We start from the raw sequence: 25,944 nt of genomic DNA, 5'->3' as shown, positions 1-25,944 counted from the left end.
TTCCCGATCTCTATGTATGGATGTGAAAGTTGGACAGTGAAAAAAGCGGGTAAGAGAAAAATCAACTCCTTTGAAATGTGGTGTTGGAGGAGAGCTTTGCGCATTCCATGGATTGCGAAAAAGACAAACGATTGAGTGTTAGAACAAATTAAACCAGAACTGTCACTAGAAGCTAAAATGATGAAACTGAGGTTATCATACTTTGGACACATCATGAGAAGACAGGATTCACTAGAAAAGACAATCATGTTGGGAAAAACAGAAGGCGGTAGAAAAAGAGGAAGGCCAAACAAGAGATGGATTGATTCCATAAAGGAAGCCACAGACCTAAACTTACAAGATCTGAACAGGGTGGTTCATGACAGATGCTCTTGGAAGTCACTGATTCACAGGGTCACCACAAGTCGTAATTGACTTGAAGGCACATAACAACAACAACAAAGTGCTCATGTCCTGCTTGTGGGCTTCCCAATAGGGCATCTAGTTGGTCGCTGTGAGAACAGGATGCTGGACCACATGGGTTCTTTGTGGCCTGATTCAGCAGCTGTGCTCTTCTTATATTCTTATGTTTGTATTGGCCCACATGGCTTGAAGTTCGCTTCTTCTTCAGGGGCGCTTAAAAACCACACCGCTAGATCCTCTGGTGTGCTCAGCAGCCAAGTATCAAGCTATCTTAGTTGCCCACATAGGCTAGGGCTGTCTGCTCTGACTGGCAGTGGCTCTCCAATCAGAGGTCTTTCCCCATCATCTACTACCAGATCTTTTTAACTGCAGATGCCAAAGACCGAGCCTGATATTTTCCTCATCCAAGGCATGTGCTCTACTGCAGAGCTGGGATCTTTCCCTCAGAAAAGGAGTTCCCAGCAGTTTGGGGCCAGTGGGCACATTCGGAATTGTGAAAAAGGGCCCTGGGCACCAGTCAGAAAATGGTTGCCATGAGGGCGTGGCACCTCACAAAATGGCTGCCATGGAGGTAAAGAACTTCACAAAATGGCTGCCATGGGAGTATGGCATAAGGGCTTCAGTGGAGGAGAGGGTGAGCCACTACAAACAGGAACTGAGCAGGAAGAGCCAACTGTCTGATGTGGACTTCTGTTTCCTGAGACCTTTCCCAGGTGTCACAGGAGGCTCCAGGGTGGTGGTGGAACGAGAGCCCATGGGCACCAGGGGGTGTTTCCTGGAAGTTTCTACTAGCCAAAATGGCATTTGTTGATATTTGAGACTCTCAAAATGCCCGTGGGAAGTGGATGTACAGAATGAAAGCCTCAGTATTACGGAGACCCCCGAGGGTGCAACATGCACTCTTTTCACAGACATGTGTGCACCTTCTAGGCTATCAGGATCAGAGGAGCTGAACTAATCTCTCTCCCCCCTAGGGTTGCCAGGTTCTTGGCCTGAGACTGATCCTGTAGCTTTAGGAGAAGAGAAAGTCAGCCAAGTGCAGGTGTTCTTGCAACTCTGTAATGGGAAAAACCACCAGGTGGAATTCTCCCTTCCCCCTGCACAACTTTTAAAGATACAGAAGACCTCTTGGTTGCCAGGCCCAGCCTGCAAGAGGTCTTCTGTATCTTTCAAAGTTGTGGAGGGGGGAGGGAGAATTCCACCTTGTGGTTTTTCCCATTACAGGGTTGCAAGAACACCTGCACTTGGCTGATCTTCTCTTCTCCTAAAGATACAGGATCAGTCTCAGGCCATGTTCCTGGCAACTCTACTCCCCCCCATCCATAACTACATCCCAAATTACACCCTACTTACAGCCAGTTCATACCTACATAGTGCCACCCAGAGCTCGTCTCTTGGTCATGCTTGCGTGTGACAGAACATTAGAAAACTGATTGTAGATTTATAGAATGCTTTCCAATGCACTTCACAGTTTAACATCCTGGGAGGTAGCTTATGTTGCGGGGAGGGAAGAGAGAGCGACACATAAGACCACCTAGTGAGCTCCTTGGGTGGGCAAGGATTTCAATCTCAGCTTCCAACCTTCAGAGCCAGGGCATCATGTTCAGGCCCAATGCTGGTTCCCACAGAGAAAGCAGGGGCGGGGGCTGGTCACAGGTTGCTAGGCCACAAATATCTCCAAGTGAGAGATATGCACCAACAATGGCTGGGATCAGACTGAGGCCTTTTAAGCCTCTGGCTACATCCACACCAGGCATTTATTCTGCTATTATTCCAGTTTAGATAGTCATGGCTTCCCCCAAAGAATTGTGGGAAGTGTAGTTTGTGAAGGATACTGAGAGTTGTTAGGAGACTCCTAGTCCCCTGTCTGAGCCCCAATGGCCAGAGTGGCTTAACAGTCAGCCCCTGTTCCCAGAGAATTCTGGGAGCTGGAGCTGTATGAGGGGAATAACGGATTGCTAGCAACTCTTAGCACCCTTCATAAACCACACTTCCCAGGGTTCTTTGGGGGAGGCCGTGACTGTTTAAAGTGGACGAAATGTCTGGTGTGGATGTGGCCTCTGTCTCCAGCCTACCACCCTCAGGCTCCACCCTCTGCAAAGATCTTCAGAGCCTCAAAGGGCCAATTCCCTGGCTTGAAATGGGCACCCCTCCTTGGTTCCATAGCCTCCCTCCTGGTGCACTGCTGGACTGGTGATGTGCGCTGGGAGGCATCGTGGTCTTCAGTCCCAGAGGAAGGTGCCTATGAGAGTCCAGGCTGTGGCCCTGTGGCCCCTGGTGGTCTGGGAGTGTCCTCAGGGGGCTCCTCTCCAATACAGGGACACTGGCCTGCCTATCTTCAGCAGTCAGCACTGAGCCCTGAACCTGACCCAGCTCCCCATCTGGTACCCTTGCAGCCCCTGACTCTGTGCCCAGATCACTGCTAGATTCCGGGGTCACGACACAGACCTCTGTGTGATGTACACCTTGCTGGAGTCAAATCACAGACCTCTTTGCACAACCATTTGCATGTGCATTGACCACAGGTAGCAAACTGGTTATGTTCTCCTACCACTATATGCAGGATTTGGCTCCCCGTCCACCTATGGAAATGATGTAGACAAACACAGGTAAAGACCCAGAGCGGAACAGAAAAGGTGGGAGAAAATTAAGCATTCTTACACCTGTTCCAGGAGTTTCCCCAGTCCTCTGGAGCAGATTTCCAGGGCATGTGGGGACAGGAGAGAGTGGGGAAGTTCCATTGTGCAGCAAAAGTCCTTGCACTGAGCACCTCAGACAGCTCCTTGAACGTTTGGACGAAAGCCTGGAGCGGATTCCATTGCCCCACTGAGATGGAGCCGCCAGCCCCACCGGCTCTCAGCCGCATTTCAACTACACGTTTCAACTTCAAGTACCATTGCAGCCGGAAACTTCAGCACCATTGCTGCAGAGGATTTTAATACCTTCATGATGATATGGAGGCGGCTTCCCCAAGGGGCAAACCCTTGCTTCCCCAAACTGGGAATACCAGTTGGGTTGGTTTCCCTGGCCAGAAAAGAGAATACTTTGTGATGCCCGGCACCCTTCCCGTAGGAGATCTGCCTTTTCTTTGGATGCATGCTCTCAGATTCTGCAAGAAGAAACTGTAGACTCTCTAAGGGGAAAAGAACAGCCCTCAGAGGTCAGGAGTGGACAAAGTGATGCCCTCCAGATGTTGCTGAATGACAACTCCCATCATCCCTTACCAGGGCTGGGCGAGAAATTCAGTTCAGTTTGCTTTTAAAGCCAAATCTATAAAATCCGCACTTTCCAAAACAGTATGAGGACTGAAATACACAGCCGTCCTTCGAAATTCACATGTATCCGGATGTTGCAATGCAGTTCTCCAACCAACCAATGTTCACAGAAATGCATATATTAAGGGGAAATGTGCATAAAAATAAATATATTATAGAATCATAGAATAGTAGAGTTGGAAGGGGCCTATAAGGCCATCCAGTCCAACCCCCTGCGCAATGCAGGAATCCAAACCAAAGCATTCCCAACAGATGGCTCTCCAGCTGCCTCTTGAAGGCCTCCAGTGTCGGAGAGCCCACTACCTCTCTAAATAATTGGTTCCATTGTTGTATGGCTCTAACAGTTAGGAAGTTTTTCCTGATGTCCAGTCTAAATCTGGCTTTCTGCAACTTGAGCCCATTATTCCCTGTCCTGCACTCTGGGACGATCGAGAAGAGATCCTGGCCCTCCTCTGTGTGGCAACTTTTCATGTACTTGAAGAGTGCTATCATATCTCCCCTCAGTCTTCTCTTCTCCAGGCTAAACATGCCCAGTTCTGTCAGTCTCTCCTCATAGGGCTTTGTTTCCAGTCCCTTGATCATCCTTGTTGTCCTCCTCTGAACCTGTTCCAGTTTGTCTGCATCCTTCTTGAAGTGCGGAGATCAGAACTGGATGCAGTACTCAAGATGATGCCTAACCAGTGCTGAATAGAGGGGAACTAATACTTCACGCAATTTGGAAATATTAGTGAAAAATAACATATGAAAATGCATTAGGAGAAATTGCTTAGCAAAAACATGTACGTCAGTCAAAACTGCATACAAAAATGTGTGTGTTTGCTGTAAAAGGCTGAAGAATTTTCATAAGGATTTTTTTTTTAAAAGAAACCCTCACAAATTGCTGCAGAAATGTGGAGAAATGAATTTAAAAGACTGGAAAAATGAGATGCTGAGAGAACCGTTTATTCCGTCCCTATGGCCTTGCTGACTGGGGCTGATGGGAATTGGAGTCCAGCATAATCTGGAGAGCACCATGTTGGCTTCCCATCTTGTAGGCCACACATCTAGTGGTGCAGAGTCTGGACTTAATCATCTGCTTGGGGGCTCTTTAGGTGCCAATGCGTATCACTTGACTTGCTTCTAAAGGTGGGAATAGCACAGACCAACTCCTTGTTCTGAAGCACGGTATTTTAGGCTGCGTGCACTTTGTGACTGATAGACAGATACCAAGTTCAGTCATTTGCCTGAGCGTGTAAAGGGATAAACCAGGGATAGGGGCCGCAGCCCACATGCAAGATCCACCCCCCCCAATGTCCCCAGGAATGCTGATTACTCCTTGTACTATCTTTATACTATCAGCAGAGGTTGGAAAAATTACTTTTTTGAACTACAACACCCATCAGCCCAATCCAGTGGCCATGCTGGCTGGGGCTGATGGGAGTTGTAGTTCCAGAAAGTAACGTTTCCAGGCTCTGACTATCAGTGTGAAGATTTGAAGAATTGAATGTGCTTAGAATTCTCCTCACAAGATGTAATGGGGGAGTCTGTGCTTTCCAAAACAAGATGCAAACCAAAAACTCAGCTACCTTTGAAAACTCAGACATCTCTGAATTTTGCAGTGCAGTTCTCCAGCCAAATGATGTGTATAAAATTGCATACTCGGGGGTAAAATGGGCATAACGTGCATATGTTAGTGAACATAACATACAAAAATGCATTATATATGTGAAAACTGCTTTGCCAAAAATGAGCATATTAGGCAGAATTTCATACAAATGTGTATGCCAGGAGAAACTGGCGTTAAATTGCTGAAGAACTTTCATGGGGACATTTTTTAAAATGTAATAATAATAATAATAATAATAAATTGCAAACTGATGTGGAAATGTGGAGAACAGAAGACTGAACAAAAGGAGACTTTGCAAGAAATGGAAAGATTCACTCATCCCTAGATGTCACCCTGGGTTATCAGAGTTTCTCATTATGGGTGTTGGAAGTTCTGGGGTGAAACTCAGCTTGCACTGAAGGCTTATGTGTCTGCATGGGAAAGAGCAGACAGAGAGAGGAACCTCCATGCTTCCTAGACTATCATTTCCCTTCTACTGGCACTGATCCTTCAAGAGTTGCTGACTCACTTCCTACACCTTCTCCCTCTCTTCTTCCACTCCTTTCATAGAGAGAAGACCTTTGGGATCTCTCTTCTTCTGAGATGCAGGAGCAAGCACGCCTTGTGGTACCTCCACCTTAGTTAGCCGGAACTAGGGATCTTTCCTATCAAACATGTATTTCCTTTAATAAATGCCACTTTGCTGCTTTCTTTAAAGCCAGAGTCTCAGTGTGATTGTATCCAGGGTAAGGTGTGCTCCTTCCACAGAGATGCTTTTACAGTTCAGCTTCTGCCAGACTTCAACTCAAATGCTAACAACAGGGACAGTTTCTAATTCTTCAGATCTTTATGCCAATCATGCAAAGATCTGAAGAACATCCAGCGCTCCCTTGGACACGGTGGGCAGGGTTTGCATGCACACTGCTGCCCCTTTCTGGGATGTAGCCCTCTAGAATCATACAGTTGGAAAGGGCCTTTAAAGCCATTGAGCAACCCCCTATTCAATGCAGGAGAACGTACCTGACAGGTGCCTGTCTAGCTGCCTCTTGAAAGCCTCCAGTGTTGGAGAGCCCACCACCTCCTAGGGATGGAAAGATCTGTCTGTCTAGGTGCTCTCAGCTTCGCATCTTTCCGATGTTAAATTCAGTTCTCTACATTTCTGTAGTGATCTGCGATTTTTTTTTTTAAAAAAAATCCTCATGAAAATTCACCACCATTTTAGTGTGAATTTCTCCAAATAAACACATTTTTGTGGGCAGTTTTGACAAAGGTGCACATTTTTGCAAGCCGTTTCTCATTTCATGCCTGTTTGCATGTTATTTTTCACTCAGTCACTTTTATACACACTTTTGTAAATGTTTAGTTGGCGAACTGGATCCCAAGATTCTAATAAATGCGAATTTTGAAGGATGGCTGAGTTTTGGTTCTCATATTGTTTCAGAATCTGCTAATTTGATCAATTCCGCTTGAAATGCGAACTGAATCAAAATTCTCCCCCATCCCTAACATCTCCTGAGGTCATTGGTTCCATGGTCGTACCACTCTAACAGGAAGTTTTTCCTCATGTTCAGGCAAAATTTGGCGTCCTGCAACCTGAGCCCATTATTCTGTGTCCTACACTCTGGGATGATCGAGAAGAGATCCCGGCCCTCCTTTGTGTGACACCCTTTCAAGTACTTGAAGAGTGCTATCATATCTCCCCTCAGTCTTCTCTTCTCCAGGCTAAAGATGCTCAGTTCTTTCAGTCTCTCCTCATAGGGCTTTGTTTCCAGTCCTCTGATCATCCTTGTTGCCCTCCTCTGAACCTGTTCCCGTTTGTCTGCATCCTTCTTCAAGTGCGGAGACCAGAACTGGACGCAGCACTCAAGATGAGGCCTAACCAGTGCTGAATAGAGGGAAACTAATAGTTCACGCAATTTGGAAACTATACTTCTGTTAATGCAGCCTAATATAGCATTTGCCTTTTTTGCAGCCACATCACACTGTTGGCTCATATTCAGCTTGCGATCAACAACAATCCCAAGATCTTTCTCGCATGTCGTATTGCTGAGCCAAGTATCCCCCATCTTATAACTGTGCACTTGGTTTCTTTTTCCTGGGTGTAGAACTTTGCACTTATCCCTGTTAAATTTCATTCTGTTGTTTTCAGCCCAGTGCTCTAGCCTATCAAGATCCCTTTGAATTTTGTTTCTGTCTTCCAAGGTATTAGCTTTTCCTCCTATGTGTTCAAATGCCAGAACATAGGTAGGTGGATAGATGAAGTGTGCGTAGGGAACCCAAGTTCTGTGCCAAGAAAAGCTAAATTCTGCAACCAACGTAAACAGTGCAAATCAGAGTTAAGCAACTTTGCTTTCTTTTTCAGCACCATTTATCCTGGTTTTGCTGGTCATATGGAGGGGCAAGGATCAATGCCATGGACTGAAACCTCACCATCCGCCACTGGGATATGTTATTCCCTTGCCTAAGGTTTCAGCAGGCAGTGCCCATGTACTTTTAAACTTTACATTCAAACATTATATACACACTTGGGGAAGGGGGCTGTAGCTCAGTGGGTAGAGCATCTGCTTTGCATGCAGAAGGTCCCAGGTTCAATCCCCAACGACATCTCCAGGTAGGGATGGGGTAAACCCCTTCCTGAAATACTGAGCGAGATAGACCAAGAGTGACTCAGTATGAAGTAGCTTCCGATAAGGTCTAGAAATGTCCTTTTTAAAGACGAATGAAAGCTGAATTCTTTCTCAGGAAGCTGAATTCTCTTTGAGAAGCCGCATTCTGCCCTCCAGCTGAATCCACAGCCTTGATGATACCCTCGATTTAAGAAATTCCTGCCCGGCCTTTCCCTGAAAATGTCTGAAGTTTCGACCGCCACCTTCCCTACAAACTGGTTCCTTTCCTGTGTTGTTCTTGCAGTTCGAAAGCTCTTCCTACTATTTACCACACAATGTCTTCTTGTCATTTAAACCCAAGGAAGGAATGCATTTAATTAAAATGCCTTGAGAGGAAAACACCAGGATATTTCAAGGTAACAAGCACATTTCAGCCGTGGAATCAAATTGCACTCAGAGCCACTGCTGTGACCCATCTGGCGGTTATAATGGCTTGCAAATTTTCGGCACATTTTCTCAGCCCAATGGTCCTCTCATTCTGTGGCTCTTTCCAAGTGATCCCTAGTCGCAGAGTTGACTGGCTCTGCTTGACAGATCTTTTAAACAGAACCCTCTGGTTATGAAGTTTGAAAGAGGCCTTCAATTCCTAGGAAATCCATCAGTAAACACAAGAAGATTCAATAAGTTCATAAGAAGAGCCTGGCTGCTGGATCAGCCCAAAGACTCATGTAGCTCACCATCCTGCTCTCAAAGGCCACATTCACACCAGACATTTAGTCCACTATTATTCCACTTTAAATACTCATGGCTTCCCCCAAAGAATCCTGGGAAGTGTGGTTTGTGAAGAGGGCTGAGAGTTGTTAGGAGGCTCCTATTTTCCTCAGAGAGCTACAATTCCCTGAGTGGTTTAACAGTCAATCCCTCTTCCCAGGGACCTCTTGGAATTGTAGCTCTGTCAGGAGATTAAGAGCCTCCTAACAACTCTCAGCATCCTTCACAAACTACACTTCCCAGGATTCTTTGGGGGAAGTCATGACTGTTTAAAGTGGAATAATAGTGGAATAAATCGCAGAGCTTGGAAAAGTTACTTTTTTGAACTACAACTCCCATCAGCCCAATCCAGTGGCCATGCTGGCTGGGGCTGATGGGAGTTGTAGTTCAAAAAAGTAACTTTTCCAAGCTCTGAATAAATGTACAGTGTGAATGCAGCCAAAGTGGCCAACCAGATGCCTCTGGGAAGCTCGCTACTAACCTTGATGACTAGGTTTTCCCTTCACTGTCGGAGGCAGTATGCTTCTGCATGCCACTTGCTGAAAACCCCAGGAGGAGAGAGTGCTCTTGCGCTCGGATGTTGACAATGTCATCACGTGGCATTTCCTGCCCTCACTCTGCAGCCTGCTGGGATGAAAGTAAATATGGTGGCCATCCACTGCTGGAATTCCTGGGAACATCATCAGCCCCAGTTGTAGCCTTGCTAATGGCATCCCCTTGTTTTGAAGTCTCCCCAAAACACAGAAATCTCACCCCAACTTTGCAGTGTGCAAAGAGGGTGGCAAACCTGTGGGAAGCAATTCAGCTCAGCTCTATGGCAAGCAGCGAGAGGGGCCTCACAGTTGTGAGGTTCCAGTGCTGGTGCCCTCTGACCCTCTCTGGTCTTGGCCTTTCAACAACTTATTTCCCTAGGGTCCCAGCTGCCCCCTTCTTTAGAGGATAAAGCTATCGATGGCTACTCGTCTTGATGGCTGTGTATAAAAATAAATATATTCATGAAAATGACATACAATTTTGCACCACATTAGGAGAAACTACTTGCAAAAATGTGTATCAGTAAAAACTGCATGCAAAAAATGTATTTATTGGGAGAAATTTGCATTAAAATGCTGGAGAATTTTCATGATTTTTTTTTTTAAATAGCAAATTGTGGAGAACTGGATTTACGGTTGGAAAAATGAGAAACTGAGAGAACTGAAATCGACAGATCTTTCCATCCCTACTCCCGGAACGAGTGTGAACACAGGCTACCAACCTGCCAGCGAGTCTCCTTCTGAATTTATAATGCTTATAATGTTGTATGGGAAAAGGGGTCCTCACAAGATATACCAGGCCCCACATCTTTCCCACAGGAATGGCTGCTGTTAATTCTTGGCTTCCCATTCCCCCCCACCGTTCAAATCTACCTTTGCCTCATCCACAGGCCTCAGGGATGGCCTAACATAAAAAACTGCAGCGTCTGGCTTTGTTAGTCAGATTGCTGGCTAATAGTCTAAGACGGTGGTTGATGTTTCATCACTGGGGAAATAATGGCAGGAGATGGTCTCTTGATAGCTCGGGGGGATCTCTTGAATGAGAGAGCCACTGGAGCATGAAGAAAATGGAACTCCTCCAGCGGACGAAGAGGCAGAGGCAGCAATAAAGAAGGTAGTTTGCAGATGCTGGAAGAGATCAATTTCAGTCTGGAATTAGCTGGGCTTGGGGGTGTAGGCTCTGCTTGTATATTTGAAAATAGGGAAGATAAAAGACTCGTGTCTCCAACACGCTTTCTCATCTAATAAAAATTAACCTTTGGAGCCAGGGTTGGATCCAGGCAACTGCCCAAGGCACCTTGCTTGGAGGATGCCTGTCATGCGTTCTGTCCTAGGGATGGGTGAATATGTCAGTTTCGGTTAGGGTAAAATGTCCTCACAAAAACTCATCAGCATTTGAGTATGCATTTTTCCAAACAATTCCCCCCAAATATAATCAATTTTGTTACGTTATTTTCAGGAATATATGCATTTTTATGCACACATTCCTCTAATGTACATATACATATGTTTTCCCCTATATATTTTGCACACATTATTTGGAGAACCATATTACAAAATTTCAAAGGAGTGTGAATTTCAAAGCATAGCTGCATGCCAGAACATATTGTTTCGGGAAAAGGAAATTAAATAGGTCCATATTAAAATGCTACCCAAAGCAAATTTCTCTCTACCTCTGCTTAACTATCTGCTGAAGAATTGAAACAAATACTATAACAATGTCACCTTCATTTGTAAAGCTGGCCCTGTTTGACTAGCATGGTGATAACGTTAGCATTGTCCTTCTGTTGTTTTAATTTGCATGAACATTTGACACATCAGTGCCTATCCAACAAATGACACCTGTGTGAGCGATTGCAACTGAGCGTTTCAGTTTATTGCCTTATATGACAATCATGCATGCAATTTGGCATGAACGTTGTGAAATGGGTGACAAATCTGGTGTTTTTTTTTTTAAATAAGGCATTCAAAAACAGAACAAGTGGGTGGGTGTGCCATAGATGTGGTTCACCTGGGGCACCATTTGGTGGAATGTCAGCTGCCCCAGGAATTTCTCACCACATGGAGAAGTGATGAATCTGTAACAATATGTACCCTGATCCAGGAGGCAGGCGGTGGCAAGGTGTGTGTGTGAGAACTGCCTGGGTCTTGTCTGCTTGATGCAGAGATAACTTTACCCTTCTTCCCTGTTTCTCTCTGGGTCTTTACCACGATGGTGCACTGCAGAGGTTGATGGACTCCAGCTTCCGTCAGCCCTAGTCATCAAGGCCACAATGGTCAGACATAGGGATGGAAGGATCTGTCCGTTCCAGTTCTACCGGTGTCTTATTTTTCCAAACTTATATTCAGTTCTCCACAGTTCTGCCACAATTTGCATGTGCATTTTTTTTTAAAAAAAAATCCTCATGAAAATTCTTCAGCATTTTAGTGAGATTTTCTCCTCACCCACAAATTTTTGTATGCCGTTTTGACTAACGTCCACACTTGTGCAAACCACTTCCCCCTAATATATCTTTGCATGTTATTTTCATAATATATTCATTTTCATGGACACTTTCCCCCTTATATATGCACTTTTGTAAACATTGGCTGGAGAACTGCATTGCAAAATTTGGATAAGTGCGAATTTCAAAGGATGGCTGTGTTTCAGTTCTCATGTAATTTTGGAAAATGTGAATTTGATAAATTTGATCTTACCGGTGAACCCATCTCTCCCATAAGTCGGCCGTGCACCAGAGGGAGGCCAGGCTGGGCACTGGCCAAGGGCCCCTGTGGCTGAGAGGGGCCCCTGCTGCTGGGGATGGGGTAGATGTAGCTCTCATTCCATGACCCATGCTAGCAGCGGGTTACGGGCTATGCACCCCGCAACACAATGTTGGTGTGAATTGCAGAGCAGGAGCTGCCCTCCCAGGCAACACCCCTCGCCCTGCCGGCATGGGCTTAAAATAGGACCGGCCACACCACTTCGCATGTTGCCGCAGTGGAGTGCCAGCGTGCTGTGCTGCCACTGCTGAGGGCCCACTGCAGTCTGGTGCCCAAGGGCCTTCCACAGTCTGGTGCCGGCCCTGCACTCAGCATTCCACACTTCATGTATTTATTCCTTGCCAGTGACTGTCTCTTTGGCCAGCCCCACACTGGGTATTCTTATGAGCATTGCAACGACACAAAACCAGCCCACAAACATTCCTTTCAATGCATCAGAAGGAGGAAACCCGGCAGGGAGCAAGTTGGACAACAACAGGACAAAGGGTGTGCAGAGGAAGAAGCTGAAGGGATTCTTTGCATCAGCCTTGCCTGGAGGAGGTTCTTGCTAAGAAGAATTCGGTGGGGAGGAGGAAAGGAGGGGAGGGGCCCTTTGCCCTGTCTCGCTAATGCTGCTCTCGTTATTGTGTGAGACAGGACAGTAAAATGACATAAAACAACCATTTCCGGAAGGGGCATTGTGTTAGGCTATTGCAGCAAAAAAAAGCAAGGGTCTTGTGGTACCTTAAAGACTAAAGCCCCAGGCCAGAGCTTGGAAAAGTTACTTTTTTGAACTACAACTCCCATCAGCCCTAGCCAGCATGGCCACTGGATTGGGCTGATGGGAGTTGTAGTTCAAAAAAGTAACTTTTCCAAGCTCTGCGCCATCTCACTTTAAACAGTCATGGCTCTTCCTCCAAAGAATCCTGGGAACTGTTGTTTATTGAAGGCTGCTGAGAGTTGCTAGGAGACCCCTATTTTCCTCAGAGCTACAATTTCCAGAGTTCCTTGGGAAAAGGGGTTGATTGTTGAAGTACTCTGGGACCTGTAGTTCTGTGAGGGGTAGGGGTCTTCTAGCAACTCTCAGCAGCTTTGACAAACTTCAACCCTCAGGATTCTTGGGAGAAGCCATGAATGTTTAAAGTGGGATAATACTGTTCAACTGTACAGTGCAGTTGGAAGCTAACACATTTAATATGGCATAGGAAAGCATTCCTCCAACTTGGTGCCCACCAGATGTTGCTGGACTTTTTATTAATGAGTTGGATGAGGAGGTGCAGGAAACGTTTATCAAATGTGCAGATGATACAGAATTGGGAGGGACTGTTAATACCCTGGAGGACAGAAACAAAACTCAAAGGGCAGAGCTTGGAAAAGTTACTTTTTTGAACTACAACTCCCATAAGCCCAATCCAGTGGCCATGCTGGCTGGGGCTGATGGGAGTTGTAGTTCAAAAAAGTAACTTTTCCAAGTTCTGTCAAAGGGATCTTGATAGGCTGGAGCATTGTGCTGAAAACAGTTCTGGAAACAGTACTTGACGAAGGATGCAGATAAACTGGAGCAGGTTCAGAAGAGGGCAATGAGGATGATCAGGGCACTGGAAACAAAGCCCTATGAGGAGAGACTGACAGAACTGGGCATGTTTAGCCTGGAGAAGAGAAGACTCAGGGGAGATATGATAGCACTCTAGTACTTGAAAGGGTCATAGAATCATAGAATAGTAGAGTTGGAAGGGGCCTGTAAGGCCATAAAGTCCAACCCCCTGCTAAATGCAGGAATCCAAATCAAAGCATTCCTGCACAGAGGAGGGCCAGGATCTCTTCTCAATTGTCCCAGAGTGCAGGACACGGAATAATGGGCTCAAGTTGCAGGAAGCCAGATTTTGACTGTACACCAGGAAAAGCTTCCTAAATGTTAGTCCGATACGACAATGGAACCAATGACCTAGGGAGGTGGTGGGCTCTCCAACCCTGGAGGCTTTCAAGAGGCAGCTGGACAGCCACCTGTCGGGTATGCTTTAAGTTGGATTCCTGAACTGAGCCGCTGGTTGGACTTGATGGCCTTAGAGGCTCTGTCCAACTCTACTATTCTGTGATTCTATGACTACGACTCTTATTATCCCTAACCATTGGCCATGCTGGCTGGGACTGTTGGGAGTTGGAGTCCAACAACACCTGAAGACCCACAGGCTCCCCACCCCTGCTGTATGGCTTTGATGAGGACTGGTGTTGTAGTTCTTTGAATCTTGGCTTGTATATTTTGCATCCTATCAATCAGCTTTCCCTCAACCTGACGCCGTCTATATATTTCCAACTACAACTCCCCATGAGCCCTAGCCACCACAACCACTGGTCACTTGTCATCCAACAACTCTTGTGGAGGATACCAGGTTTGGGAAGGATGGCATAAGCTTTCATAAACGGTTCATGAGGTGCATAAATCCCTCTTCTGGTTAGGAATGCTTCCTGGGGATTTTGTGAGGGGAATTCTTCTGCCTGTCTCTCATCTGGTCCTGTGCTGCAACCAACCTGCAACATCTGGCCTTCCAGATCTTGTTGGCAGTCCAACTCCCATCAAGCCCGGCCAGCATGACCAATGGTCAGGGATGTGAGTAGGCATCCGGAGAGCCACAGGCTCTCTCAATCTCTCCCTTAAGTGAATAAGGTGTAGAGTTGAAAACAAGCAAAATCTAAGAACAGGCTGTTTTTCTCTTCTTTTTCCTGGTTGGCAACCCTCGGAAGGAACCCTAATTCTGGCCCCAATACTCCTGTCCTAGAACGCAACCCTTTTCCCTTTCAAGGTTTCCTGCACCAAGGAAGGCGCCGGAAAACACAACCCTCCACAGCTACCAGCTGCCCCAGCTCCTCTACATGCCCAAGCCTGCCCTTTCATTGCAAAGCTGCTTCTCACGTCAACCAGACTATCAGGAGTCTAAATTCCTTCTGGCTTTGGACCCGGATTGCGTCTCCCACTTTTTCGGAGGGGCAGGAACTGACAAGGCCCTATTACAGCTGCGGAGTCAGCGCCGGGCAAAGACAGATCAAGAAGCGAAAGGCGGAAGATGTTGTTGCAGACATTTGACTTGATTGATTTGGATTCCTGCATTGAGCAGGGGGTTGGACTTGATGGCCTTATAGCCCCCTTCCAACTCTACTATTCTATGATTTGTTTGCTTACTTACAGAAACCCTTTCAATGTTTTAGAAGAAGGGTGGGGAACCACAAATCTGGCCCTCCAGGCCTCAGTATCAGGCCCTTGGTACTCTCTGCAGGCTACACCCATTCTCCCCAGGCCACATTCCTCACTGGCTCTGTTTCGCACCCCAAGTATTTTTGCCTGGCTGGGATATGTCCTCAAACTCGGATCATGCCTCTCGTTCCCCTGGAGGACACAGAGGAGCATGTGGGTGTCTACAGAAACTAGCCTACTCCACAAAGGGAAAAAATCTGCGTTCGTTGCTTTCCCCATTTTTGCCTCTGGCCCTGCCCATCACTGACATGTGGCCCCCAGAAAGTTTCCCAGAAGGCGAATGTGGCCCTTGGGCTGAAAAACGTGCCCCACCCCAATTCAGGAAGTCCTTTTCCAGGAATCGTTCACAATAAAAACAACTCTCCTGCCTAATTTTATGGCAAAGGCATGGATGAAAAGGATAAAGGGGGAGACGCTGAAGCCCACAGCCCAAGAGACTAAAGCAGGGGTGGGGAATGTCTAGCCCACAGGTGGAATGTGGCCCTCCAGGCATTTCTGCCTGGCCCTCACAATTCTTCCCAGGCACCTCCCCGCTCCCAGTCCTGCTCAAGTGCTTTTGCCTGCCCTGAATGTATCTCTGAACGGTGAGGATGCCTTTTGCTTGTCTGGAGGATGGAGAGTGTGTGTACATGTGTGCAGGGCCGGCGTTTGCAAACGCGGGGCCCAATTGGGAACCTTATGGCGGGTACCGATTTCCACGAAGCAGCAGAAACAGAAACAAGCGCTGCCACTTGAGCAAAATTCCCCCACGAGCACGGCCCCCCCGCTAAGCACGGGGCCCAATTGGACCCAGTCGGTCCAATCGGTATTTTGCCAGCCCTGTGTATGTGTGTGTGCGATTAGACTATTCTGGCTTTTGTGCCACTGAAATGTAGCTCTCCTGCACAAAGGTAAGAGCGCCCTCAGTTGCTCTGCCCACTTTTGGATCTGGCCCCACCGCCACAGGTCCACAGGCCCTGGAAGGTTGCAACGTGGCCATCTGTCTAGGTAAAATTTCCCCACCCCTGGAGCAGGCACACGACTGAGCTAGCTGGCTCAATGACTCAGCCTAAGCTTCTGATTTCTGCCTGGGTGCCTGGCTGCAGCCCAGGCAAGATATTGCTCTGACTAAGGAGCCAGGCTGGAGCCAGTTGCTCTATATTTATTCATTCTCTTTATTGAGCCCCTCCATATCCAGCCTTTCCTCCATCATGGAACTCAAAGGGGCATAGAGGTCTCCCATCCAGAAACTGACCAGACCCAAACCTGCTTAGCTTCGGCAAGATGGCTGCATCACATGTCCTCAGACCATGCTCTGGATCCAAATGTGGCCTTATTGCCCCCCCCCAGGTCATCTGATCGTGAGGCAATGCCATCCACAGTGGCAGCAGTGACGCACAAGTGGAGATCCGCAGTGTCGGCTGGTTGCTCTGTGTCAGTGGGGCGGTGGAATCCACTCTGGGTTTTAGACTGAATTTTCAAGGAGTTGTCCAACGTGCTTGGGCAGCTCCGTGAAAGTCTGGACTAAAACATGGGGCAGATTCCAATGCCCCATGACAGGGAGCCATCAACTGCCCCTGGAGATTCGTTCCCTTGACCTGCAAGCTGGGGTAGGAGCCCAGTGCATAGGGCACCTGGGACCCCTCACCAGAGTCCTTGGTTCAACACCCTCTGTGCCTCCTTTTCATTTTCCCTTCACAGCCCACAGTGCCTAGGCACGACCATGGAAGCTTCAAAACTAAGCAGACATATGAAGCTAGCCTATATCCAATCCTATCTGCTACAGAAATCTAATTGGCTTGAGAGTCCACCCCTGCCAAAAACGAACCCTGAAAACTGTAGTTTGTTAGGAGAGTTGTTACAAGACCCCCTATTCCCCTCATACAGCTACAATTTCCAAAGCAGTTAAACAGTCAGTCCCTCTTCCCAGGAAACTCTGGGAGCTGTAATTCTGGGAGGGGAATAGGGGTCTCTTAACAGCTGGTATAGCGCAGTGGGGAGGAGAGCCTGGCTAGGAGTCCAGAGTCTGTGAGTTCAAATCCCCGCTCGTGTCTCCTGGATGTCAAGGGCCAGCTAAAGATCACCCCCACAGGGAGTGGTTCAGGGGTTACGTGCCCTGCCATCTGTGCAGCCGTGAGCAAGCTGCAGAGTCCCAAGGAGCCCAGTTGCCCCCCAGCTGGCAGTTGCGGACAAGGAAGGGGCTGGCTTGTGCAGCTGTGGCAAGCTGAGCAGGCCCTGGCCAGCTGGGGAGGACTAGCCTCAGAGGGAGGCAATGGGAAACCCCCTCTGAATACCGCTTACCATGAACACCCTATTCGTAGGGTCGCCATAAGTTGGGATTGACTTGAAGGCAGTCCATTTTCAACAGCTCTCAGCATGCTTAAGAAACTATCATTCCTAGAATACGTTGGGGGAAGCTGTGACCGTTTAAAGTGGTATGATACTGCTTTAAATATATAGATCAAATGGGGCCTTAGTGTTCTCTCTGGCAAGAAAAGGGTTGCATCCAAATGTAAATGGTTTTACTAAGGTTGTTGACAAACTGGAGATGGTTCAGACAAGCAAAGACCCTGAGATGATTAAGGGGTTGGGTCCTGGGATGTTTTCCCACAATCGAGGCCTTCCCAAGCTGGTAATTATGGGCTACTCTAGCATGTAACTCGTCAAGACGTTCAGGAATTGGCACCAGACATTTTGCAAGCCCAAATCCCAGAGACGTTTCGTCCAGATCCTTCCCAGACGAGAAATTTAAATTGGATATACTGCATTTGCATGAATAAGCACAATACAAACTAAGAACTCATCTTAAGCAGTATTTTTGAGTACAGTAGTTGTCAGAGAGACCAAAGTTGCCTTTTGTTGCAATGGGTGTGCCTGCTCAGCAGAACTTTCTGGTGGATTATGCCCTCTCTGATTAGGAATGAATGAATCTGTCAAGTTCAGCTTCTCTCTGTTTCTTAGTTTTCCAACCTCAGCTTCAGTTCACCTGAATTCCACATCAGTTTGTGTTTTCTTAAAATCAAAGTCAGCCCAGTTTGTATGCATTTGTGTGCCCATTTCCCCTCACATTTCCCCCCACACTTTTGCCTCATATATGTATTTTTGCAAGCAATTATATAATGAGTTTTCTATGTTGTTTTCACTAATATACACATTTCATGTGGGCTTCCCCCTAATATACACATTTTGGTAGGCGTTTTCTGGTTGGAGAACTGGATCACAAAACTGAAAGAATGTCAAGGAATACCTGTGTTTCATTTCCTATATTGTTTCAGGAAGTGCAAATTTGGTAGGTCTGCATTCGAATACAAAACAGAACAAATTTCTACCTCATCTCCGTCTGTGATTCAACTTTTGTCTGGCTGAAGTGACTAAAAGCATTTGTAACTGTTACCCAACTTTTTCTCTCTCCATAGCTGAAGAGTAGCTACATTTTCATTCGGACGCATGACTTGGAAAACCACGTGCTCAATCAGCAATGGAATTTGCCTTGGTAAAATAGATCAAGAGACCTGTTTGGTATCTCTTAAAATAGGTGCATGGGATTCAATCCCATCCCACTCTTAATGGAGTGCCTTAAAGCTAAGGAACAGAAGCTCTGTGGTGACATGCACGCGCCCAAGGAGTGCCAACTGTCTCCTTTCCTCAGCTGCCAACTCAGAGGTAGAGAACTTTGCGGACCGTGTGGCAATTGTGGCAGTTACTTACTAAGGGTCCACCTTGCGGATGCTTGGGGTCCCCTGACCCATCGCCTTCCAACCCCTCCACAATGTGACACATCCCTGAAAAACTCGTTGCTAGCTTTCTAAACTGTTCAAACACATCTGGTAGTATAAAAGCTCACAACACGTGTCCTCTTGAGGATTCAGAAAGGATTTTTACAGTGTCTCTTTAACAGGAGATCATCTTAATGCAGGAAAGCTATCACTCCTTGTGAGAAGGAAAGGGCCACCTTGATAACAGTCCTCTTTTCATCAAAACGGAGAATATGGAATATATACCCTGTTAAAGTAAGGTAACTCTCACTAACCTGGTGCTCTCCAGAGGTTTGGAGCAAAGCTCCCATCAACCCCAGCATATCAAAGTTAAAATGGGCTTCAGATTCAAATGCATCTAACCCCTTCTATCACTTTGGAACATTCCCAACATTGGCTTTACAAAGTATTGCCAGCAATTTTGACTGAGCCTGTTCACCTGCCTGTGTTTTTTCTGTACCCCTAACTCTGTTGAATTCAGTGGATCTCAATAACATCTGGGGAGGAGGAGGAGCAGGAGGAGGAGGGGACTTTCATAGACCTTTCAAGAGTCATGAATCTTGGAAGATTTGACTTTTTGCCACCCCATCAATGACTCAGGGGGCAAATTTTAATCTTCCGTTTGCGTTTTTTTGCCACATTCCCACCATAATAGTGCTTGAAAATATTATTTAGACGTAATTTATAATGCTAGAAATTGGAGGAGACATGCATTAGGCCATGCGCCCCCCTGAAATGTAGAGAGATAGCATCCACATTCAAAGCCACACTCAAATGTGCATTGCAAATATAAAATAAAACTAAATACAAGGTTCTGGTTTTGGTGTACAAAGCCCTATACAGCTTGTGACCAGGATACTTAAAAGACCGTCTTATCCCTTATTCATTCATTCATTCATTGGCGATCACTCGTGGCCGAGTAAGATTGTCTTCCAAGATAAGGTCTTTAACATTGGGTCCGTAAGTGACTGTGGAGGCCAATTCTTATATACCCCTTATATACCCAGTCGATCACTGCGCTCTGCAGGTGAGGGCCTCCCGCAGATACTATCTTATCAGGAGCTCCGTTCCGCACAACATAGGAAACAGACCTTTAACATTGTGGATCTTGCCCTTTGGAATTCCCTCCCCTTAAATATTTGACAGGGACCATCTCTGTTAACTTTTTGGCACCTACTGAAGACCTTCCTCTTTCAGCAAACCTTTCAACAAACCTTTTAAGTAGAGACCTTATCCCAGTCTGTGTTTGTGCTGGAATTGCTTTTTAATATGTTTTTAAAGCTTTTTAAAAAAATGATATTTTTAAAGATGTTTTGTTTTATTATGTTTTTAAGAATGCTTTGTTATAATATATTTTAAAGTCTGTTTTTGTGATGTTTTAGAGTGTTTTTAGTGCTTTTGTTTGCCGCTCTGGGTTCCTACTAGAAGGAAGGGTGGGATATAAATCTAATGAATGAATGAATAAATAAATAAATAAATAATACAACTGTAAAAGGAATGTGTGTTCTGGTGCATGCCCAGATTACAGCCATGGTTCCTGATTCAGTAAGCAATACATGCACCAGGTTCCTTAGTTGGATAGGGGCACTCATCAAATTCAGACCTTGTCCATGGCTGGCTCCAGCCATGGCCACTGGCATGTGGCTCCTAATCAGTCATCCATCACTGCCTGTGGCCCTCAGAAGCAAATGCGCATACCATGGACTGCGAAAAAGACAAATAATTGGGTGTTGGAACAAATTAAACCAGAACTATCACTAGAAGCTAAAATGATGAAACTGAGGTTATCATACTTTGGACACATCATGAGAAGACATGATTCACTAGAAATGACAATAATGCTGGGAAAAACAGAAGGGAGTAGAAAAAGAGGAGAGCCAAACAAGAGATGGACTGATTCTATAAAGAAAGCCACAGACCTGAACTTACAAGATCTGAACAGGGTGATTCACGCCAGATGTTTTTGGAGGTCACTGATTCATAGGGTCGCCATAAGTCGTAATCGACTTGAAGGCACATAACAACAACAAGAAATAAATGTAATTGACTCCATTTGCAAACTTTGTCTGCAGCTCACAGTGAAATTTCTCAATTTGGATTCTTGGGTTAATGAGATTTTGATTTCTAATTTGGAATAAATGGATTTCTCGGCTTTACGGGATGCGAACACAGCATTGCCTCCCAGAACTGTGGGGACCTGAAGCCTCCCTGGTTTCCTACTACCTCTCCAAAAGGATGTACTCTAACCATTGTCCTACCTGGTGCCAGAGCAGTTTAGCTGTTGGGTCCTCACCGTGGCTCCATGCTTAATTCCAGATTGTCGATCTAGTGAGCTGGAGAATGATAGTGCCCCACTTCCAAGATTAGCCTTTAAAATGTCTCTCAAAGGTCAATGTCCTCTTGAATCGGTTGTATTCCCTGCCAGTTGAGAGACGGCTGGTGCAGAAATGTCCAGAGAGGATGGAGATGGCAGGAAACGCCTGCTTCAACCTCTGCTGCTAGCAAAGGATCAGGCTGTGTGTTACTCACTGGGAATTACTGTGCTATTAAGGGAAGACCTGCCCTTTTTTGGTTGACTTCCAAATTCACATTAGGCATGTTCTTACCTGCTGCTAAAGAGGCAACTCAGAACCAATGAATATGGGGGAGAGGGAGAATCTTGAGTCAGTTGATGACAAGCAGAGCTGATTTTGGAGTTGAGCTTAATGCAATTGACCCTGAACACTTCCATATTTAAAACTGTTGAAATGGCAAAAAAAAAAGAGAGAGAGGGTGATATGTTGATATGGGCTGCATACCTGACCAACGTGTGTGCAGCGATGCTGTGAGTTTGTGACTAAGCTTTGCTTTTTGCAGTGCAGATCAGCAGGGGAGGCAGCCTCAAATCAAGCTACGACTCGTTTCCCCCAAGAAGTTAAGGAGAAACTGGGATTAAGGAGCGGAGGAAGAATGTGGTTTGCTTAGTTATGAGCGCTGTGCTACACAAGGAAGAGTCGAACGCTGACAGATGCATAATCGCAGTTCCTTCATGCCTAATACCCCAGGATCGCACGTTAAATGCAAACGCCGTTTTCCCCGAGATCAAGAACTGCGGAAGTCACTCTAAGCAGTCATTTGCTCACTAATTTCTTTAGCATTAAACAATTAGATTTCAGAGCCACCTACTTAAATCTGCTTCTGGAGTGCTCCTTGTAGGGCTTTAAAGTGGAGGGAAGGAAGTTTTGCTGGTGGATGTCAAGTGTAGCAGATGTCACTTTTTTTTTGGAACCAGCTGGTTTTCCTCACATGTGGGCACGCTTCCCATGAACTACTCATTCTTTCTTACTCTTACTTCTCCATCTGTAAAATGGGAACACCTGAACTTTCCTTTACAGGTCAGGTGCAAAAACTAGGATTCTAAAATGCTTTGGAAATTAGAATTTTTTTTTTAAGCTATGGAAGTAAGGTCCAAAGCAGACGTGTCATTCAATGAGTCTTTGCAAAATGCAAACTTTGTCCAATAATTATCAGGATTGCAGCAGGAGGAGGAGGGGGAGTTAACCCCTTCTTGCCCTGCTGTACTCTGGATGAAAAGAAAATAGCTTCTGTGAAGCTTTGCTTTGCACTGAGAGGAAACCCCTTTATCTAGTTAAAAGCAAGATCAACCATGAACTAGACCAGAAGTTTCCAATCGGTGGTCTGTGGACCATCAGTGGTCTGTGACCTTTATTCAGGTGGACCACAGCATGTCTGCATGAAATACTGACTGATTTTTATTTGTATGTTTATGTTTATTGTTTCTTCTGTTTCTTATACTGTATTCTAGCGTAGTACAATTTGAATTTTATGGAATGCAAATTGTAATACAGTGAAATACAACATAGGAAAGGAAAGAAGCAAGGAAGATGCCAGTGAAACACACCCAGCACCCAGCACATTACAATTGCTATAGTGGGCTGAAAAATCATTATATGGTCCGCCAAGAGCCTTGGCAATTTTCAAGTGGTCTCTGGGGAAAAACTTTTGGGAACCCCTGAATGACACTTCTGGCAGGCCACTCTTTCTTAGTCTCTTTCTCCCCAGCTGAAATATGTCATAAATCACTAGCCTACCTTGCAGGTTTGTTGTAAAATAATGTATGTGAGAAACAGCTCAGATTGTATCCAATAATGAGTCCTTCTTGCATGATGATGGGAGGCTCTTTGATGACAGGGGGAGGGAGGCCAATTTTAGCCAATTCTCCCCCCCCCCCACGCATGGAACCCTTCAATAGTGGGAGGTGATCCAGGGGATTGCAAGAGGGGAGGGGGAATCATTTTATTATTTTTTATTTATTATTATTTTTGTTATTATGAAATTGTTTTTGTAATTGTTGTTTACTTTGTTTACTTTGTTGTAAGCCGTTTTGAACACAATTTTTTTGTGGAAAGGTGGCATACAAATAAAATGGTGGTGTTGGAGGAGAGCTTTGTGCATACCGTGGACCACGAAAAAGACAGATAAATGGGTGTTAGAACAAATTAAACCAGAACTATCACTAGAAGCTAAAATGATGAAACTGAGGTTATCATACTTTGGAGACATCATGAGAAGACATGATTCACTAGAAAAGATAATAATGCTTGGAAAAACAGAAGGAAGTAGAAAAAGAGGAAGGCCAAACAAGAGATGGATTGATTCCATAAAGGAAGCCACAGACCTGAACTTACAAGATCTGAACAGGGTGGTTCATGACAGATGCTCTTGGAGGTCGCTGATTCATAGGATCGCCATAAGTTGTAATCAACTTGAAGGCACATAACAACAAAATGACTATATCTATCTATCTATTGATCAATCCATCGATATAGATGATATATAGATATATAGATTTGTTGTCGTTATGTACCTTCAAGTCGATTACGACTTATGTCGACCCTATGAATCAGCGACCTCCGGTAGTATCTGTCATGAACCACCCTATTCAGATCTTGTAAGTTCAGGTCTGTGGCTTCCTTTATGGAATCAATCCACCTCTTGTTTGGTCTTATATAGACATAAGGGAACAAAAACAGGTTTAGGTGTTTTGTTTATGAGTTTCAAAAATATTATACACCGATTCCTGTGAGATAAATAAAATGGAATTACCACCAACTCTTCTCTCTAGCTGTCAAGAAGTGAGAAGGGGACCTCCAAAGCAGAGACCGGCTTTTCCCCAGCATTTCAGCAAAGAGTCCCAACACTGGAAAAGCTGTTTTCACCCCTTCCTCAGCTTTGAAATTTTGAATGCATGCCTTGGCAGGGGGTTTGGGTTCGACTGCATGACTTCTCAGCCACAGAGACACAATGGCAAGGTGCTGTTTATGGGTCTGACATTTGCAGCTGGTCCTTCTGTTCCACAGCAGGCATGCAAACACACCCCCTCGGGAGTCAAAGCCATCAAAGTAGGGGCTGATAAACAAAGAAAAACAAAATCACTTTTCATGTTTTTCATCAATAAAATGTCATTTTTAATCCATTTGGCCTCCCAAATTCACCCCTCCCCCAAGTCCTTTAGTTGGTTAAATTATCGGAGCAAAACTATGAGTTAACTCAGCCTCCCAAAACCCACCTTGAGATAAGGTGAATGCTGAGAGGGGTGTGGGTTGGAAGGGGGGGACTGGCAGGGTGGGACTGGCAAGGGGGAAGGGTGTTTATTTAACCCCTCTCACCCCTCCCAGTTTGCCCCTGCAAAGACCACCTGAGTTGGGCTTAATTTCAGATCTGAAACCATGTGTGTGTGTAAATTGTTGTAAACCGCCCTATGGGGAGGTATATAAATGTAATTATTATTATTATTATTGTTGTTGTTGTTGTTGTTGTTGTTGTTGTTACTATTACTACTACTACTACTAAACACCTATGGAAATTGCAGCGGGTGTTTGCAGGAGAAGATTGGCAGGTGAGGAACTGTCGCTCTTCCCGTTGGCATTTCAAGGGAAATCAACACAGGGGCCCTTTACCATTTTTCTCGCATGGTGCTACAGACCTTTGCGCAGGGCCAGTCCAAGACCTTTGCTTTTCCACAGAAATGTTGTGGCAATCTGCCAGAGAAGGGAAACATCCCTATTTCTGTTTAACCTGAGCCTCGTTCATTAAGTGTGAAGTGATACACATTGGGGCAACACACACACACACACACACATTTATTTACGTATTTGTAATCCACACTTTCATAAAAAATATATCAAGGGGGTACACAAGATATAACAATAAGACCAGGAAAAAGCATCCATAAAAAAATCCTTAAAAACACCTGTAAAACATCAATAAATAAAAATTGGTTAAAAAGGGAAAATTCATACTGCAAAGGCCTGTCTAAACAATATTGTTTTTTGGTATGGTGGAGATTTGACCGTAGAGAAACACTGCTGATGGAACAGTGTCCTCCGCTGCACGTGAGGTTTGCAAGCAGCTAAGGGGGGGAAGGGGAAGTTCTCGTTGCTGCTGCCCACCTCTTCAACATCTGCCACCTGAGGCCGCCTTTCACTCTGCCTAGTGCTAGAGCCGGCCTTAGCTTCTTCCAACACAGGAAGAGAAATACTTTTTTTTTTTTTGGCTCCGTTCTTCGAAACAAGAGCCAGTTGCTTTCAATCCAAGCACACAGGCAATGCATCTTGCACTCGGTAATTCAAACCATTTGATTTTAGGCTGAGGACAAGACAGCTGAGCCAAAACACACACAGATTCAAGACAACTACAGTTTTATGTTGCACAGAGTCGAGGATACGTTTCTCCGTTTGGCTGACACATGCCGTTCCCATGCTTTGTGGGAGTTAAATTGTGGCAAGGAGAAGCACCTTATGCAACAGCCTCTGGAATACAAAGCCTGGTCACGCAGAAAGCCTGGAGAGGCAAGGAAAAAGCAGTGTGGACTAATGGGCAGAGCATTGGGCTTTGATTTGGGAAACTCACCAGCACTGTCATGAAGATGTGGCATCTTCAAAGTTGGTGTCTTCAACCTCCGATTCCTCACCTCCAAAATGGGAGCACCACATTTTCTCCTAGGATATGCATTTTTGTATGTAGACTGGTGAACTGCACTGCAT

At 45.6% G+C, this 25,944-nt stretch overlaps 1 protein-coding gene across 2 annotated transcripts in view; it reads right to left on the bottom strand.

Annotated features, from left to right (window-relative positions):
- The window catches only part of FRMD6 (FERM domain containing 6), a 189,424-nt gene extending 168,021 nt beyond the window's left edge, over window positions 1-21,403 (bottom strand). For both annotated transcript variants that reach the window (XM_061612534.1, XM_061612533.1), the window contains exon 1: window positions 21,157-21,403. The gene's annotated coding sequence lies outside the window, so the exon portion shown is untranslated. The remainder of the gene's footprint in view (window positions 1-21,156) is intronic.
- Window positions 21,404-25,944: the final 4,541 nt, after the last annotated feature.

Source organism: Rhineura floridana, chromosome 2 (genome assembly GCF_030035675.1).
Source record: "Rhineura floridana isolate rRhiFlo1 chromosome 2, rRhiFlo1.hap2, whole genome shotgun sequence".
Taxonomy (NCBI): Eukaryota; Metazoa; Chordata; class Lepidosauria; order Squamata; family Rhineuridae; genus Rhineura; species Rhineura floridana.
Note: the sequence above shows the minus strand (reverse complement) of the source record. Positions and strands in the feature narration are given on the sequence as shown.